The sequence below is a fragment of the Bos mutus genome, chromosome 11 (assembly GCF_027580195.1).
Source record: "Bos mutus isolate GX-2022 chromosome 11, NWIPB_WYAK_1.1, whole genome shotgun sequence".
NCBI lineage: Eukaryota > Metazoa > Chordata > Mammalia > Artiodactyla > Bovidae > Bos > Bos mutus.
The window spans coordinates 91232015-91245867 of NC_091627.1; the positions used below are offsets into that span (position 1 = coordinate 91232015).

Here is a 13853-nt window from a genome sequence, read left to right on the forward strand (position 1 = left end):
GAATTGTTTTTAGCATATCTATTTCACAACCATAATGTGACAACGGCCCTTTCTAATGTAAATCAGAGATAAATTACATGAAGAATTTCATTTAGGACTATTTTCTCAGGAATAAAATGAAATCAAAGGGTGTCTATTTGATCACAGAGGGCTAAGTCTCTTACTCTTCAGCAACAGAACCAACCATAAGGGAGGACACTCATTCATTCAAGACCAGTGAACAACTTCAACCTGCATGCACTGAGGAAACCCTCTGCTGGGCTCAAATGTACTTTGTACTAGATGACTGAACCTACAGAACCTACAGAGGGCAGACCAACAAGACAAAGATGGCTGACTCTAAGAAGGGGACCAAGGCCAAGTGCAAAGCTAAAGGCTGCCACTAAGTGGTGGTCACAAGACGAGCATCACAAGACCTCACACATTCAGCACCAAAATGAAGACAGACACTCTGGAGTCCTAGAAAACACACGGACAGCAGTCTCATTACCATGATCATCTTTACCTGACTCTTCATTTGTCATCTAGTACATATACGTGTTTTTTCTGTTTTACACTGAGCACTTTCAACTGTGCATTATTATGACCTTTTCTGCATAATGCAGCACTCAAATTTTCTCTTTTTGGCAACTGACTAGGTTTCACAGGCCTGTCTTACAAAGATTATATGGCAACAATACAGCAATTTTAATACACATATTATGATTATGTAGGAACATTCAAACAACTAGGGTCATGGCATCTGGTCCCTTCACTTCATGGCAAATAGATGGGAAAACAATGGAAAACAGTGAGATACTTTATTTTCTAGGGCTCCAAAATCACTTTGGACCGAAACTGCAGCCATGAAATTAAAAGACGCTTGTTCCTTGGAAGAAAAGCTATAACAAACCTAGATAGTGTATCAAAAAGCAGAGACATCACTTTGCCAATAAAGGTCCGTCTAGTCAAAGCTTTTGTTTTTCCAGTAGTCATGTACGGATGTTAGAGTTGGACCATAAGAAGGCTGAGCACCAAAGAATTGATGCTTTTGAACTGTGTTGTTGGAGAAGACTCTTGAGAGTCTCTTGGACTGCAAGGAGATCAAACCAATAAATCCTCAAGGAAATCAGTCCTGAATATTCATTGGAGGGGCTGATGCTAAAGTTGAAACTACAATACTTTGGCCACCTGATGTGAAGAGTTGACTCACTGGTAAAGACCCTGATGCTGGGAAAGATTGAGGGCATGAAGAAAGGGACGACAGGGAATAAGATGGTTGATGGTTGGATGGCATCATCAACTCAATGGACCTAAGTGTGAGTAAACTCTGGGAGATAGTGAAGGACAGAGGAGCCTGGTGTGCAGCAGTCTACAGGGCCGCAGAAGAGTTGGACATGACTGAGCAACTGAACAGGGAGAGCATCCATGTATTTGAGAATGGTGAAGCACTGTGTTGGCAACTTACTTTCCAAAACTTCAGGATACAAAAGACAGTTGGTCCTCTACCTAGAACTTTTCTGTAAGCTTGAAATTTTTTTAAGTTTTAATGAAATTAGCTTTTAAAATTGAAAAAAAAAAAGTAAGAGGTAGTAAATCCAAACTTCCTCGTAAAAGGACAAGAATCTAACAAATCCCACTATCAGTAAAAGGAGACCAGTTTCTGAGCAGGGGAACTGCTCCTCAGTTGGGGAAAATAGAAGTTCTTTATATTATATGAGGTGGAAGATATATCTGTTAGCCTAAGAAGATCCTGCCGAATGAGAAAACACTCATTGCATCACTTCTTCGACAATCCAAGATGCTATTCAATCAAATCAGTCAGAACAAATTGAGTCATAACCAGACTCCTAAAACCATCTTGGTCAAAATATTTTTAAAGTTTTCTGGCCTTACTTCAGAGAAACTTAATAACAAAAAGGTTGCATACTTCTGCCCAAAGCTATTTAGTTGGAGGAAAGGGAGAAGAAAAACTTCTGGCTGAGTACATATGGTTACAATACATAAATAAAAGGCTTACTGAATTACTTCATTAAGGGGGCAAATCTTTCTTTTTATCAAATTCTTTTTCTTCCTTTGGAAAGAAAAAATAAATAATGCTTATTTAATAAGCACAGAGGACAAGATGGTTGGATGGCATCACTGATCCAATGGACAAGAGTTTTGAGCAAGCTCCGGGAGATGGGGAAGGACAAAGAAGCCTGGTGTACTGCAGGCCATGGGGTCACAAAGAGTCAGACACAACCAAGTGACTGAACAACAACAACAATTAAATAATTAAATGCCAAAAGCAATATCCCAACACTTACTTTTATGAAGTCTTAGTTCATAAAACTAAGTTTAAAAATAGTTTAGTTTAAAAAAGTTTAAAGTTTAGTTTAAAAAAATCTAAAACATTAGATTTTCAAATGAAACTCATGCGTTTGTGGCAATCTAGCTAAAACATATTGAGCAGTGCTCAGTAAATATTTCCCAATTTATTAATAAACAGATTTACTGGCAACCCACTCCAGTATTCTTGCCTGGGAAATCCCATGAACTGAGAAGACTGGCAGACTACAAACCACGGGGTCACGAAAGAGTCAGACACAACTGTAGTGACTTAGCACGCACGTTACGTATTTCAGATACTCTCAGACACTTTTAATTGACCTCACAGTGTTCCTGATACTCTCAGATACTCTCCAAAATAGCAGAGACCACTGTAGACAGTAGAGGACCAACATTTATTTGAATTTGATATCACAAATAAGCTCCTGAACAAGTACAGCTACATTTTGTAAGAATTCAAATAGACGATGTGTATGATAAAGATTAAAAACAGAAGTCTAACCTATTTTCAATTCTGCATAGAATATACTTCTTCCTACCTTAAATATGACCACCACCAACAAAGCCAAGAACATTAAGTTGTCCAGTTCCTCTACTGAATTCAAAGTACTCTCTTATTTACTAACTCACTACAAATACAGGGACTTAGTCACAGTTCATCTCTAGGTTTTTCAGAGCAGGATTATTTATAGTGACTCGTTCTGAAATAATTCAATTATAGTCAAGTGGACTGGAGTCCTTTACAGGAAAAAGTGTAGATAAGTGAGGTGGCCTGAATTCTGTTCTAGGTCTACCCACAACAAGTCAAATCATTTAAGCACAAAAGCACTCATCTACCACATGATTTTCCAAATGACCTTTGCACTTCAGACACTCTAGGCATATGCCTTTTTCAAGAGTATTTTGGGCCTTCCTTGGTGGCTCGGTGGTGAAGAATTCACCTGCCAATTCAGGAGACACAGGTTCCATCCTTCACCCAGGATGATCCCACATGCCACGGAGTAACAAAGCCCAAGTGTCACAACTACTGAGCCTGTGCTCCAGAGCACGGGAACCACAGCTACTGAGCCCACACGCTGCAATTACTGAAGCCCGTGTGCTCTAGAGCCTGTGCTCCACAAGAGAAGCCACTGCAGTAACAGGTCCACGCACCACGACTAGACAGCAGCCCCAGTTTGATGCAACCAGAAAAAAGCTTGCACAGCAACAAAGACCCAGCACAGTCAAAAATTTAAAACATTTTAAGAAAGAGTATTTTGTAGGATTTCCAGCATTTGAAAAGGTTGTCAGTCTCAGGTACCATTAGCCCAACACAAGTATCAGGTTTATTCCCCAGGGACAAACCATACCCAAGTAGTCCGAAAGACAAAGGCAAGACGCCAAGTCCTAGGAGACTGGGACTCCTGAATGGGAAGCCTGAGTTTCTACTGTTAATGTGTGTGAATCAGATCAGATCACATCAGTCACTCAGTCGTGTCCGACTCTTTGCGACCCCATGAATCGCAACACACCAGGCCTCCCTGTCCATCACCAGCTCCCGGACTTCACTCAGACTCACGTCCATCGAGTCAGTGATGCCATCCAGCCATCTCATCCTCTGTCGTCCCCTTCTCCTCCTGCCCCCAATCCCTCCCAGCATCACAGTCTTTTCCAATGAGTCAACTCTTCGCATGAGGTGGCCAAAGTACTGTCGTTTCAGCTTCAGCATCATTCCTTCCAAAGAAATCCCAGGGCTGATCTCCTTCAGAATGGACTGGTTGGATCTCCTTGCAGTCCAAGGGACTCTCAAGAGTCTTCTCCAACACCACAGTTCAAAAGCATGAATTCTTCAGCGCTCAGCCTTCTTCACAGTCCAACTCTCACATCCATACATGACCACAGGAAAAACCATAGCCTTGACTAGACGAACCTTTGTTGGCAAAGTAATGTCTCTGCTTTTGAATATGCTATCTAGATTGGTCATAACTTTCCTTCCAAGGAGTAAGCATCTTTTAATTTCATGGCTGCAGTCACCATCTGCAGTGATTTTGGAGCCCAGAAAAATATAGTCTGACACTGTTTCCACTGTTTCCCCATCTATTTCCCATGAAGTGATGGGACCGGATGCCATGATCTTCGTTTTCTGAATGTTGAGCTTTAAGCCAACTTTTTCACTCTCCACTTCCACTTTCATCAAGAAGCTTTTGAGTTCCTCTTCACTTTCTGCCATAAGGGTGGTGTCATCTGCATATCTGAGGTTATTGATATTTCTCCGGAAATCTTGATTCCAGCTTGTGTTTCTTCCAATCTAGCGTTTCTCATGATGTACTCTACATATAAGTTAAATAAACAGGGTGACAATATACAGCCTTGACGTACTTCTTTTCCTATTTGGAACCAGTCTTTTGTTCCATGTCCAGTTCTAACTGTTGCTTCCTGACCTGCATATAAATTTCTCAAGAGGCAGATCAGGTGGTCTGGTATTCCCATCTCTTTCAGAATTTTCCACAGTTTACTGTGATCCAGTCAAAGGCTTTGGCATAGTCAATAAAGCAGAAATAGATGTTTTTCTCTTGCTTTTTCCATGATCCAGCGGATGTTGGCAATTTGATCTCTGGTTCCTCTGCCTTTTCTAAAACCAGCTTGAACATCTGGAAGTTCACAGTTCACATATTGCTAAAGCCTGGCTTGGAGAATTTTGAGCATTACTTTACTAGCGTGTGAGATGAGTGCAATTGTGCGGTAGTTTGAGCATTCTTTGGCATTGGAATGAAAACTGACCTTTTCCAGTCCTGTGGCCACTGCTGAGTTTTCCAAATTTGCTGGCATATTGAGTGCAGCACTTTCACAGCATCATCTTTCAGGATTTGGAATAGCTCAACTGGAATTCCATCACCTCCACTAGCTTTGTTCTTAGTGATGCTTTCTAAGACCCACTTGACTTTGCATTCCAAGATGTCTGGCTCTAGGTCAGTGACCACACCATCGTGATTATCTGGGTCGTGAAGATCTTTTTTGTACAGTTCTTCTGTGTATTCTTGCCATCTCTTTTTAATATCTTCTGCTTCTGTTAGGTCCATACCATTTCTGTCCTTTATCGAGCCCATCTTTGCATGAAATGTTCCTTTGGTATCTCTGATTTTCTTGAAAAGATCCCTAGTCTTTCCCATTCTGTTGTTTTCCTCTATTTCTTTGCATTGATCGCTGAAGAAGGCTTTCTTATCTCTTCTTGCTATTCTCTGGAACTCTGCATTCAAATGGGTATATTTTTCCTTTTCTCCTTTGCTTTTCGCTTCTCTTCTTTTCACAGCCATTTGTAAGGCCTCCCCAGACAGCCATTTTGCTTTTTTGCATTTCTTTCCCATAGGGATGGTCTTGATCCCTGTCTCCTGTACAATGTCACGAACCTCATTCCATAGTTCCCCAGGCACTCTATCTATCAGATCTAGGCCCTTAAATCTATTTCTCACTTCCACTGTATAATCATAAGGGATTTGATTTACATCATACCTGAATGGTCTAGTGGTTTTCCATACTTTCTTCAATTTAAGTCTTAATTTGGCAATAAGGAGTTCATGATCTGAGCCACAGTCAGCTCCTGGTCTTGTTTTTGCTGACTCTATAGAGCTTCTCCATCTCTGGCTGCAAAGAATATAATCAATCTGATTTCGGTGTTGACCATCTGGTGATGTCCATGTATAGAGTCTTCTCTTGTGGTGTTGGAAGAGGGTGTTTGTTATGACCAGTGCATTTTCTTGGCAAAACTCTATTAGTCTTTGCCCTGCTTCATTCTGTATTCCAAGGCCAAATTTGTCTGTTACTCCAGGTGTTTCTTGACTTCCTACTTTTGCATTCCAGTCCCCTATAATGAAAAGGACATCTTTTTTGGGTGTTAGTTCTAAAACGTCTTGTAGGTCTTCATAGAACCATTCAACTTCAGCTTCTTCAGCATTACTGGTTGGGGCACAGACTTGGATTACTGTGATATTGAATGGTTTGCCTTGGAAAGGAACAGAGATCACTCTGTTGTTTTTGAGATTGCATCCAAGTACTGCATTTCGGACTCTTTTGTTGACCATGATGGCTACTCCATTTCTTGTGAGGGATTCCTGCCCGCAGTAGTAGATATAATGGTCATCTGAGTTAAATTCACCCATTCCAGGCTGCGCTTTGCTGGAGCAGCCGAGAAGAGATACCCCACGCCCAAGGTAAGAGAAATCCAAGTAAGACGGTAGGTATTGCAAGAGGGCATCAGAGGGCAGACACACTGAAACCATACTCACAGAAAACTAGTCAATCTAATCACACTAGGACCACAGCCTTGTCTAACTCAAATGAAACTAAGCCATGCCCGTGGGGCAACCCAAGATGGGCAGGTCATGGTGGAGAGATCTGACAGAATGTGGTCCACTGGAGAAGGGAATGGCAAACCACTTCAGTATTCTTGCCTTGAGAACCCCATGAACAGTATGAAAAGGCAAAATGATAGGATACTGAAAGAGGAACTCCCCAGGTCAGTAGGTGCCCAATATGCTACTGGAGATCAGTGGAGAAATAACTCCAGAAAGAATGAAGGGATGGAGCCAAAGCAAAAACAATACCCAGCTGTGGATGTGACTGGTGATAGAAGCAAGGTCCGATGCTGTAAAGAGCAATATGGCATAGGAACCTGGAATGCCAGGTCCATGAATCAAAGCAAATTGGAAGTGGTCAAACAAGAGATGGCAAGAGTGAATGTTGACATTCTAGGAAGCAGCGAACTGAAATGGACTGGAATGGGTGAATTTAACTCAGATGTGTGTGTATGAATGTGGACAAAAACAGGGAGCTCAGAGACAAATGGGTACCTTGCAAGCTTTCACAAATTCCCAGAAACTGAGGTAAATGACCTCTAAAGCACTGTCCTACTCTCTCACTTGCCATTTTCTCTCTCCAGTTTCTAAATTTCATGTATTTCACACCTGAAAGTCATGGACACTTGGTCATAAGTTAAAATTGGCATGAGAAGTTTGTTTTTAAGAAAAGATAGTAACATCAAAACTGGAGAGAGAAAGAGAGACACAAATACACCCTAAACCAATCATTAAGAGTTGAAAGCAAGCAGAATGTACACAAGGAGGTGACAGAGAGATGTGGATAAACAAGAAATATGATGAGAAAAGAGTAAGGAAGAGTCTGGCTCAGACTAGACTGAGAGGTTGGTGGGTGGGGTGCAATAAGAGAATCAGGTGACAGAAAATCCAGGTTCAACTGCTGGGACACACCAAACACAACTTCATTCATGATGCATAAACTGTTATATGAAACTGTTTTCAAGTTTCAAGACTCCCTTTTAATGTCTTTTTCTCCCCAAACTCCACCTCAAAGCATTTATATTTTCAGTGTTGAGACAACATGCCTATGCATACAGTTTCTCTGACCCCAGACAACAGCAACTCTTGAGTCTTCCAGAAACCAGTACCAGAGATCAGAGGACACCGCTAAGGAATGGGGAATAAAAGAACAAATCCCCACAAAACAATGATGGGCCCTCTCTGTTTTCAGCAGAGAAAGAACTTCCCTCCAAAAAAACTAGAGAAAATCAAGACTACATTTTAAAATTAGCACATGGAGAATGATTTAGGACAATTTTGAAGGACAATTCAGAACAAGGTCTGGTATGATTTAGACTTTATTTATGTGCTCATATCTAAAAGTATGGCACACATATCTTTGAAAAAACACAGCTAGTCCCTAAGGACCTACACTTTCACTGAAGGCTATTCTTTCCTGCTTGCGTGATATCTAAGTGCTTATCAGCTTTCTGAAGAGCCAAGTCAAAATTAGCTGATAATCTAAAAGGTATGATTGATCACATGCCAAATCACCTTGCTTTTTTGTGCAATCTGTGTATGCATGCAGATGTCTAGGAGGGTGAGATTTATTATAAAAATCTGTACTTAATCAAATATATCCAACAGTTGGGGTGAACAGTTCTCTCTGACAGGAGTCTGCAGTCATTCAATTGTGATTCACAAACAGTTGTGGTCAAGTTAACTGCTACCTCAAACTTCCAAGCCTAAGAAAACTTCCAACAGGAACAAGGAGAAGGAGAATCAAAATGTATTAACACATCTACAAAGTATCAACATCATCATTACACCTATTGTTAACCCAGTTTTACCTCATGCATAGGGAACCGCAGCTCAGAGAGATTAAAAAAATGGCTTGCCCAAAGTTTAATTTTTTCTTTTTGGCTGCTGTTTTGTTTTAGTTTTTTGGCTCTGCAGCACAGCGTACAGGATCTTAGTTTCCCTGACCAGAGACTGAACCTGTGCTCCCTGCATTGGAAGCGTTGAATTTTAGCCTATGGACCACCAGGGAAGCCCCTGTGCTCAAAGTTTAAAGCTATGAATCAGAGCCTGTCTGATTTCAAACACTATACTGACAGCTTCATCAAAACCATAACCTCCTAACTTAAGTGGAAATGGTCAGATCTATGAAAATAAAACGCTGCTTCTCACTGGAAAATATTGAAAATTCTAACTGTTTTTCCCCACCTAATCCCATAATAAGGGAGTCAGGGTCAGGAGATCTGGAGATCTGACTAAGATTTCTGCTTCCTGTTTCAAAGACTTTCTTGTGTTGGCTGGTAGGAACTGGGTCTACTAATGGGGGCTAAGAGAACCTAGATGTCTTTTTTATGATTCCAGACTAAACAGATGAACATAAAGAGGAAGTCTTCAAGGAAATGCAGACAAGGCTCTTGGAGCATTCCCCTTAGTTACACCTCAGCAGTTAATCTTTTTGGTGTCAGGACCTCTTTGAACTCTTATAAATTACTGAGGGACTATAAAGAGCTTTTGTATATGTGGGCTATAATATATCAATATTTATCATATTAGAAATTAAAACTGAGTTAAATTTAAATATTAAATTCATTCTAAAATAAAATAATTACTCCATTACTTTAACTTACATGTTTTATGAAAAATAACTAATTTTTCCCAAAAAACAAAATCACGAAAAGTTTAGCAAAATCTGGGAACTCTCATGGTAGTCCAGTGGTTAGGACTTTCCACTTCCACTGCCGAGGGCCTGGGTTCAATCCCTTGTTAGGGAACTTAGATCCTGCAACCCAATGAGTTTAGTTAAAAAGAAAAAACAACTGGCAATGGCTTACACTTTTGCAATTCTATTCAATGTCTGGCCTAATAGATGACAGCTGCATTCTCATACCTGCTTCTGTAGTCAATCTATTGCAATATGATGTTTTGGTTGAAATTTATGAAGAAAATTTGACCTTACACAGACTGGTAGTTGGAAAAAGGAGAAGTATTTTAAAAGCTTTTAAAGTTAATTTTGCATATTATTCTTTAATACTACATCAAAATTCAACATGTGGTTAGCTTCTTAGAATTATCGACAATGTGGGATTTGAAATCCTATCAATGAAAGTTTTCCTGTTACATTAAATACTCTGTTATAGTAAATCCACTGGCCTAAATTAAAAAAAATCATAAAACAAACCCACTCACTGATGTGTCTTGAACTTTGACTGGGTCTTTTACCCATGCTTGATTTTTCACATCATGCATTGGTTATTTTGGAAAAATGTGCAGGTTTGCAAATGTCCACATATTTCATATAATATTAAAAATTACATGCACTAGTATTATCAGCTGCTGCTGCTACTGCTAAGTCACTTCAGTCGTGTCCGACTCTTTGCGACCCCATAGACAGCAGCCCACCAGGCTCCCCCGTCCCTGGGATTCTCCAGGCAAGAACACTGGAGTGGGTTGCCATTTCCCTCTCCACTGCATGACAGTGAAAAGTGAAAGTGAAGTTGCTCAGTTGTGTCCGACTCTTAGCAACCCCATGGACTGCAGCCCACCAGGCTCCTCCGTCCATGGGATTTTCCAGGCAAGAGTACTGGAGTGGGGTGCCATTGCCTTCTCCGATGAAACCTCCTAACTTCCTATTATCAGCAAGCTCATATAAAAACTCTCATCCCAGTAACTGAAGCAATGGGAAGCTGTCAGGTTTAGAACTAAAGATACAAGACTTCCAAAAGTTTCATTTTTTTTTCTTCCAGCTCAAAATTTTATCACTGGTAACAAATAGAAGTGATAAGCTCACTTCATTCATTTTTGAGAAAATTTCGGCCATAATACCCAAGTCTGAATACCCATAGTCTGTCAGTGGTTCTTCAAAGTAAAAACAATGTTCCATGGGAAAAGCTCCATATTGTCACCCTGCTTATTTAATTCATACGCAGAGTACATCGTGCGAAATGCCAAGCTGGATGAAACACAAGCTGGAATCAATATTGCCTGGAGAAATATCAATAACCTCAGATATGCAGATGACACCATCCTTATGGCAGAAAGCTAAGAGGAACTAAAGAGCCTCTTGATGAAGTGAAAGAGGAGAGTGAGAAAGCTGGCTTAAAACTCAACATTCAAAAAAAGAAGATCACGGCATCCGGTCCCATCACTTCATGGCAAATAAATAGGGAAACAATGGAAATAGTGACAGATTTCCAGTTTCTTGGACTCCAAAATCACTTTGGACAGTGACTGCAGCCATAAAATTAAAAGAAGTTTGCTCCTTGGAAGAAAAGCTATGACAAACCTAGACAGCATATTCAAAAGCGGAGACATTACTTTGCCGACAAAGGTCCATATAGTCAAAGCTGTGGTTTTTCAAGGAGTTATGTACAGATGTGAGAGTTCGACCACAGGCTAAGCACTGAAGAATTGATGCTTTCAGATTGTGGTGCTGGAGAAGACTCTTGAGAGTCCCTTGGATAGCAAGGATATCAAACCAGTCAATCCTAAAGGAAATCAACCCTGACTCTTCACTGAAAGGACTGATGCTGAAGCTCCAATACTCCGGCCACCTAATGCAAAGAGCTGACTCATTGGAAATACCCTCATGCTGGGAAAGATTGAAGGCAGGAGGAGAAGGGGCAACAGAGGATGAGATGGCTGGATGGCATCACTGACTCAATGGACATGAGTTTGGGCAAACTCTAGGAGATACTGAAGGACAGGGAAGGCCTGGTGTTCTGCAGTTCATGGGGTTGCAGAGTCGGACAGGACTTAGTGACTGAACAACAACAACGGGAAAAGCAGTTCGCTCAGGTTTTTTTGGAATAACCACTGCACTTCACATAGCACAAGTGTTTTGCAAGTACCTCCCAGTTCACCACATAAAATATTTAAAAGCAAACTGTCAAGGATAAAGATTTAATAAAATAATATTGATTGCTTTATCAAAGACAATCATAAACAAAACTGTCTTTTTTTTTTTTTTTAAGCTACAAATGCATGGCTATGAAGCACAGGCTGACTGACAGCACAGTGTGGAGTCCCGACCATGATTCTGGTGAAAGGGCCAACAGTTTGACCCTCCATTGCTTCTGTTGCTTCAGTATCAACACAGTGACAAGGTAAAACAGCATTTCAGTATTGTTGCGAAGGGACTTCCCAGGTAGTCTGATGGTAAAGAATCAGTTCGCCAAGCAGGAGACATAGGTTCGATCCCTGTGTCAGCAAAATCCCCTGGAGAAGGAAATGACAACCTACTCCAGTATTCTTGCCTGGAGAATTCCCATGGACAGAGGAGCTTGGCGGGCTACAGGCCATGAGGTCACAAAAGAGTCAGACAGGACTTAGCAACCACACAACAACAATGTTGCTGTGAAGATAGCTGCAACCTGTGGATTCTCTGAAAGGTCTTAGGGAGCCTCAGGGCTCCACAATCACCCTCTGAGGACTGGGAGATGCCCCATCTCGCGTGCCTTTCCCAGCCCTGCCCACTTCCAACTTTCTCCTAAAACTTCTCCGGGAGACCTTCTTGGAAGTTCTCCTTCACTATCTTGTCTTAAAAGTTCAGTGAGAAAAGTCAGTCTATTTATAGTCTGAAAGTAGGGTAAGAGTGCAAAGAATATTTATTATTAAAACCTAAGTGAATGTTTTCGGAGAAGGCAATGGCACCCCACTCCAGTACTCTTGCCTGGAAAAATCCCATGGATGGAGGAGCCTGGTAGGCTGCAGTCCATGGGGTTGCTAGAGTCGGACACGACTGAGCGACTTCACTTTCACTTTTCACTTTCCTGCACTGGAGAAGGAAATGGCAACCCACTCCAGCGTTCTTGCCTGGAGAATCCCAGGGACGGGGAAGCCTGGTGAGCTGCCGTCTATGGGGTCACACAGAGTCGACACGACTGAAGCGACTTAGCAGCAGCAGCAGCAGCAAGTGAATGTTTTAAATTCCTAGTATCATCCTTTCTAAGAAAGTTAAAGCAGTCAAATCTAATAATAGTTATACCTACTTTCCTGAGCAGTCTCTGTCATATGCAGAGTGCCCATTCCTCAGTGAGCTCAATCTGGCTCCAGTCTGTGACTCTTGGTAACACACACCTCTAAGGTTCCTTCTGGGACTCAGTACCCTGTTAAATCACAAGGCTGGCCTTCAGGTCTTGACAAATGCCCCTTTAGTGTCTGTTCTGTATGGACCTGGGTATGAGACAGGAAAACATCTGGAGCTACTAAAGATTAACAGCTGGTCTCAGCCAGGAGCAGGCTCTTCCAAAGGTGACCATAATCACCACCCTCACAGGACCCTCAATTTCTGTGGGCTGGGCTAAAGAGCTATATTTTAATAAGCACCTTGCAAGTGGTTCATATGTTCATGCAAGTTTGGGGAAAGTTGCACAAGGCTCTTAAGATGTACACAGGGTGCTGTCCCGGGAGAAACCAATGTGTCAGTTCAACCAACACAATCTGATTCTGTCAAAGAATCTCGAGTGCCCCAGCTGGAAGCTGACTGAAGTGAGCATTTAGTGCCTTTAGACGTGTGGTGGACATTATTCACCCCACTAGTAAGTTCCTCTGCTATGCTTGAGTTTTCACTGTTCTGTAAGTTTCTAGATTAAAAAATTTTTTTTTACTATCAACAATATTTTATTGCTTCTCCCTTCTTTTACCTCACTTATCTATGAACCAACTGTCACCTATTTTTAATTAATCTAGTATTATGAAACTCACACCCTGGTTCGGCCCACCAGCCTCCCTCTGGGCAGCATCCTCTCCTGGCCTTAGCCTTGGCCTGTTTCACTCAGCCACATGTACACTCTGTTCCTACACAGGACCACATCTCGATATTATGGGCACTCCACGTTCCCCTCCTCTCACCTAAATTGTACGCCCTGAGAAGCTGAGTTCTGCCACCAAGCCTTGCTCACAAAAGCCTCTGTTCACTTCTTCCTGTCTAAGCTGGTTCAACCCCCTTCCTCCAGATGATGCCAAGTCTTTCACAGATGGGTGCAACAGGGTCAGTCAAAGCATGGACTTTGAAACCCAAGGCAGACCTGGTTTGAATTCCAGTCCAGCTATTAGATCTTGGGCAAGTCACTTAAATTTTCTGTGCTTTACTATCTTCATCAATAAAAATATAAGTAGCACCTACTTCCTAGGATTATCTAGCACCTGGCATCTGAGTGATCAGTAAATGGCAGTAACTATACACAGTTCTGAACAAAGAGTAGTAACTACAATGATTCCAATAAAATTAAAGCA

At 41.4% G+C, this 13853-nt stretch overlaps 1 protein-coding gene across 3 annotated transcripts in view; it reads right to left on the reverse strand.

Moving 5' to 3' along the window:
- Positions 1-13853, reverse strand: part of TTC27 (tetratricopeptide repeat domain 27) — a 180551-nt gene that overhangs the window by 82637 nt on the left and 84061 nt on the right. The window lies entirely within an intron of this gene.